The 6,081-nt window shown below is 45.2% G+C and overlaps 1 protein-coding gene across 1 annotated transcript in view; it reads right to left on the bottom strand.

The window, feature by feature from the left end:
* Positions 1-3,969: 3,969 nt before the first annotated feature.
* Positions 3,970-6,081, bottom strand: part of SLC35D2 (solute carrier family 35 member D2) — a 64,752-nt gene continuing 62,640 nt past the window's right edge. Inside the window, exon 13 of the transcript XR_008537144.2 lies at positions 3,970-5,584. The gene's annotated coding sequence lies outside the window, so the exon portion shown is untranslated. The remainder of the gene's footprint in view (positions 5,585-6,081) is intronic.

The following is a 6,081-nucleotide window of genomic DNA, read 5'->3' as shown; positions in this document are numbered from 1 at the left end:
GGGGGGTGTGGGGAGGGGGAGCATCAGGATAAATAGCTAATGCATGTGGGGCTTAATACCTAGGTGATAGGTTGATAGGTGCAGCAAACCACCAGGGCACACATTTACCTATGTAACAAACCTGCACATCCTGCACATGTATCCCAGAACTTAAAATTACAAATTAAATTTTTAAAAAATAGCATCTTCAACTTAGATGGGATGAGAATTCAGGTGGTCTTCTCCCAGTTGGATCCAATTCCCCAGGAACCGAGAAGAGAATGACCCCTTTTTGGCTATGCCCACCTGAGGCAGAACTTCCACCAAGTCGAGCTGGGAGAAGGAAAAGAGAGGGGTGGGGTCAATTCTCAAATGCCACGGCTGCCTATTGTTCTTACCAAGTGTTAGTAAGTTTACCTGAATCAATGTTTCCTCATTTGCCGTTATAATGTCTGGAGACTGTAATTACTTCTCTTTTTATAGTTTTTGCCAGCTTTGCTTGTTTCACAGAAGAATGAGTCCACAGGACTCCTCACGCTGCCATCTGACCTTTTCATAGACTTTTTCTTTAAAGACAAGGTCTTCCTTTGTCACCCAGGCTGAAGTGCAGTGGTGCAATCATGGCTCACTGCAGCCTCAACCTCCCAAGGTCAAGCTATCCTCCCACCTCAGCCTCCTAAGTAGGTGGGACTACAGGCATGCGCCACCATGCCTGGCTAATGTTTGTACTTTATGGTAGAGATGGTGGTCTCACTGTGTTGCCCAGGCTGGTCTCAAACTCCTGGGTTCAAGCAATCCATCCGCCTGCTTTGGCCTTCCAAAATGCTAGGATTACAGATATGAGCTACTGTGCCCGGCCTTCACAGACTTTTTTTTTTTTTGAGACGGAGTCTCGCTCTGTTGCCCAGGCTGGAGTGCAGTGGCGCGATCTCAGCTCACTGCAAGCTCTGCCTTGCAGGTTCACACCATTCTCCTGCCTCAGCCTCCCGAGTAGCTGGGACTACAGGTGCCTGCCACCACGCCCAGCTAATTTTTTGTATTTTTAGTAGTGACGGGGTTTCACCATGTTAGCCGGGATGGTCTCCATCCCCTGACCTTGTGATCCACCCGCCTCGGCCTCCCAAAGTGCTGGGATTACAGGTGTGAGCCACCGCGCCTGGCTAGATCCTTATTTTTCTTTTATGCCATGGACCACAATGGCAGTCTAGTCACAGCCTCCTTCTTTGAATAATATTTTTAAATGCACAAAATTAAATACATAGAATTATAACGGAAACCAATTACCAAAAACCAGATATATACTATTTTTAATGTGATGTACTGAAAATATGCCTCTTTATGAACATATTAAATAACAAGAACCAATGGAGAGTCTAACAACTAGTAAATGACAAGTAGGGTATAAATGGTTTTTCTGTGAAACCCATAATGCAATATGAAAATATCTTTAATTCTATTGGTAACAAAGTTACAGGTACAGCTAATACTACTGTGGTTTCTCCTACATTCAAATGGAAAGAAATGCTAAATGTTGGTTAGAGGTTAGGGAAAATCCGGATGTATTCTTTCCCCAGCTGTGTGCACCAGCTCACTAAATCTTGTCCACGAACTCCAGGTTAAGAATCCCTACTACTTAAAGGATGGCCCAGGCTGGGCATGGTGGCTCACAACTGTAATCTCAGCACTTTGGGAGGCTGAGGCAGGTGGATCATTTGAGGTCAGAAGTTCAAGACCAGCCTGGCCAACATGGTGAAACCCCATCTCTACTAAAAATACAAAAATTAGCCAGGCATGGTGGCATGTGCCTGTAATCCCAGCTACTCAGGAGGCTGAGGCAGGAGAATCCCTTGAACCCGGGAGGCAGAGATCATGCCACTGCACTCCAGCCTGGGCAAGAGAGCAAGACTCCATCTCAAAAAAACAAAAAAAAAGGGGGGGAAGATGGTCTGGACCAACAGCCTGGGGTGGCTGGTGCTTTTCAAATCCCCTGGGATAAATGCAGGTTCTGATTCAGTGAATGTTCCCTGACAGTCTGCATTTCTAAGAGGCCCCAAGTTACCAATGCCACTTCTGGTGAAGGGACCGCAGATTGCAGACAAAAGCCTCAGGGCTTATCCTGGTGACGACTTTGGCCTGGAGGTGCCTTTTCTGTGTGTGTGCCTGAGGGCACAAAAAATGTATATTTCACTCTTCTCTAAACTAGGTCCTATTATTTAATCAACCTCAGCTGTGAAAAAGCTCCAATGCTTGAGATATACTTAATATATATATAAAGTATTAAAACAGGCCAGGTGTGGTGGCTCACGCCTGTAATCCCAGCACTTTGGGAGGCCAAGGCAGGTGGATCATGAGGTCAGGAGATCGAGACCATCCTGGCTAACATGGTGAAACCCCATCTCTACTAAAAATACAAAAAACTAGCCGGGTGTAGTGGCGGGCGCCTGTAGTCCCAGCTACTGGGGAGGCTGAGGCAGGAGAATGGTGTGAAACTGGAAGGTGGAGCTTGTAGTGAGCCGAGATCACGCCACTGCATTCCAGCCTGGGAGACAGAGCAAGACTCCCTCTCAAAAAAAAAAAAAGTATTAAAACAGCAGGAAATAGTCCAAGTTAACAAATGGTGTAACTGTTATTTGTAGTACCATGGCAAGAGGTGTGCAAAATATCAAGGTAAGTAAACTAATGTTTGTGTCCCATCCACTAGTGGTTTTTACAATGTTTTTACCAGGAAAAATTATATCTGGAGACCTGGGTCACTGGACCTACATTTTTTCTTCAGCCTCGATGGGGTTTGCAGAGCCTTTCCATACCACTTCTCCACCTCCAGCACCCCCAACTAGCCTTAGTTCAAAAGCCTGATTGGAGCTTCCTTCAACCTCCCTCCTCCCTTAAACCCAAGTTCTTTAGCTGTACAGCAAACATTTCAACTTTCAACCCAGCTCCTAGGGCTGCTGGGCTGCTCTTAGGGTGCCCTCTGCTGGCCACACATGGAAGCAAGTGTAAAAGTCTTAAAACACATCTTTAAGAATTCCAAGAATAAAAATTAAAGATTTTTTTAAAAAATTGGAAGAAAGAAGGAAATTAGTTTTTGTTTGTTTTGCTTAGCATCTTTGGTCTCTGGAATTCAAAAAGTATGTTGATGCAACAGGAGGTAGTTAACAAAAGTTTGGATGGCCAGGTACAGTGGCTCAAGCCTGTAATCCCAGCACTTTGGGAGGCCGAGGAGGGTGGATCACCTGAGGCCAGGAGTTCGAGACCAACCTGACCAACTGGTGAAACCCAGTCGCTACTAAAAATACAAAAAAAAAAAAAAATAGCCAGGCCTGGTGGCGTACGCCTATGATCCCAGCTACTTGGGAGGGAGGCTGAGACACGAGAATCACTTGAACCTAGGAGTTCGAGATTGTAGTGAGCCGAGATCATGCCACTGCACTCCAGCCTGGGAGACAGAGCAAGACCTTGTCTCAAAAAAAAAAAAAAAAGTCTGGGAGCTCCAAGTTTACACTCCAGAAGCCTTTTAATTATTTTATCTTACTATTTGTGCTTGTAGACACAGAATCTTGCCATATTGCCATGCCCAGCCCTCCAGAAGCCTCTTAAAAGCACATTGAAGGCTGGGCACAGTGGCTTACACCTGTAATCCCTACACTTTAGGAGGCCAAGGTGGGAGAATCACTTGAACTTGGGAGTTCGAGATCAGCCTGGGCAACAGGGCAAGAGTCTGTCTCTACAAAAACTATTTAAAATTAGGCAGGCTAATTTTTTAGTAGTGGTCCCAGCTCCTCGGGAGGCTGAGGTGGGAGGATCGCTTGAGCCTGGAAGGTGGAGACTGCAGTGAGCCGAGATCATGCAACTGCACTACAGCCTGGGAGACAGAGTGAGACTCTGTCTCAAAAATAATAATAATAGAATAAATTAAATATAAAAGCATATTGAAACAGTAAAGAACTCCTACAACTCAACAACAATAAAACAAACAATTTGATTAAGAAATGGGCAATGGACTTGAATAGACATTTATTTAAGAAGATAAATAAATGGCCAACAAGTACATGAAAAAATGCTCAACACCACTAATCGATTAATTAGGGAAATACAAATCAAAACCAAAACACAGCCAGGCAGGTGAGCCTGTAGTCTCAGCTACTCCAGAGGCTGAGGCAGGAGGATCATTTGTGCCCAGGAGTTGCAGACCATCCTGGGCAACATAGTGAGATCCCATCTCTAAAAACAAAATAAAATAAAAATAAATTATTTTTTTAAACATCCATTATGATGGCTACTAGTAAAAATGAAACAGAAAATAACAAATGTTATTGAGGTTGTGGAGAAATTGGAACCCTTGATGGCGGGAATGTAAAATGGTGCAGCCACTATAGAAAACAGCATAGCAGGTCCTCAAAAACCTAAAAATAGACCACAGGATCCAGCTATTCCACTTCTAGGCATATATCTAAAAAAATTGAAAGCAGAGCCTTGAAGACATATTTGAACACCCATATTAATAGCAGCATTGTTCATAATAGCCAAATGGTGGAAGCAAGCCGAGTGTCCATCAGCAGATGACTGGATAAACAGAATGCGGCAAATCCACACCACACATTCAGACGTAAGGAAGGACGCTCTGCATGCTACAACATGGATGAACCTCGGTGATATGATGCTAAGTGAATAAACCTGTCACAAAAACTATATGATTCTACTTATATAAGGTATCTTGAATAGTCAAACTCACAAAGAGAGTAGAATGGGGGTTGCCAGGGGCCAGAGGGATGGGGAAATGGGAGTTCTTGTTTCATGGGTACAGAGTTTCGGTTTTGCAAGATGAAAAAGTTCTAGAGGTAGGTTGCACAATCAGTATGGTTACTCCTACTGGACTGTATACACTTAAAAATGGTTAGGATGGTAAAGTCTGTTATGTATTTTACCACAATTTAAAAAAAAGTTTTTTTTGAGACAGGGTCTCACCATGTCACTGAGGCTGGAGTGTAGTGGCGTGACCACAGCTCACTGCAGCCTCAACCTCCCAGGCTCAAGCAATCCTCCCACCTCAGCCTCTCCAGTAGCTGGGATCAGAGGTGTGCGCCACCATGCCTGGCTAATTTTTTTTGTAGAGATGATGTTTCGGCCATGTTACCCAGGCTGGCCTCAAACTCCTAGGCTCAAGCGATTTTCCCACCTCAGCCTCCCAAAGTGTTGGGATTACAGGCGTGAACCGCCGCACCCAGCCACATAAAAATCCACACGATTCCTTCCTGTGCTGGCCTGCTCCAGATCTGGCTGAGCTTCTCGAAACTCAGAAAGTTGCAGCTTGCAAGGATTTAGAGATCCAGTTGAATTTTACAGATTAAAATACTAGAGGCCACGACGGGCAAAGTGACTTGGGAAAGGTCTCCCGAGTTTAATAGTAGAGACAAGTTTAGTTAGTCTGGCTCCTGACTCCCAGACCGTGGCTCTATCCCGCACTCCAGTTCCAGTGGGGACACCCATTCCCACGCAGGGAGGGAAAAGGCACCCTATCCATTCGGGCCTCCTTCCCATACACCAGGGGTTGGCGGTAGGTGAGCATGTGAGGAAATGCACCTGTGGTAAAAGCTCCTGAACAAACCTGGAGGGAGATGAGAAGAAACAAACAGGTGAGCGCTTAAATGCTAACAGGATTGGCCGGGTTAGGTGGCTCACGCCTGTGATCCCAGCACTTTAGGAGGCCAAGGTGGGCAGATCACCTGAGGTCAGGAGTTCAAGACTAGCCTGGCCAACATGACGGCCAAACCTCGTCTCTACTAAAAATACAAAAATTAGCAAGGCGTGGTGGCAGATGCCTGTAATCCCAGCTACTCGGGAGGCTGAAGCAAGAGAATCACTTGAACCCGGGTGGCAGAGGCTGCAGTGAGCCGAGATTGCACCACTGCACTCCAGCATGGGGGATAGAGTGAGACTCTGTCTCAAAAAAAAAAAAAAAAAATAGCTAACAGGATAAAGCCTGAGTATTTTTTTTTCCCATTGAGTTACTTTGTAGCTTTCCCCAACCTCGAGTCATAAAGGAGTTTGGAATTGTCCCTTCAAGGTGACACATTCTGTTACATTGTGAATGACGGGCACTGT

This window comes from Pan troglodytes, chromosome 11 (assembly GCF_028858775.2).
Source record: "Pan troglodytes isolate AG18354 chromosome 11, NHGRI_mPanTro3-v2.0_pri, whole genome shotgun sequence".
NCBI lineage: Eukaryota > Metazoa > Chordata > Mammalia > Primates > Hominidae > Pan > Pan troglodytes.
Note: the sequence above shows the minus strand (reverse complement) of the source record. Positions and strands in the feature narration are given on the sequence as shown.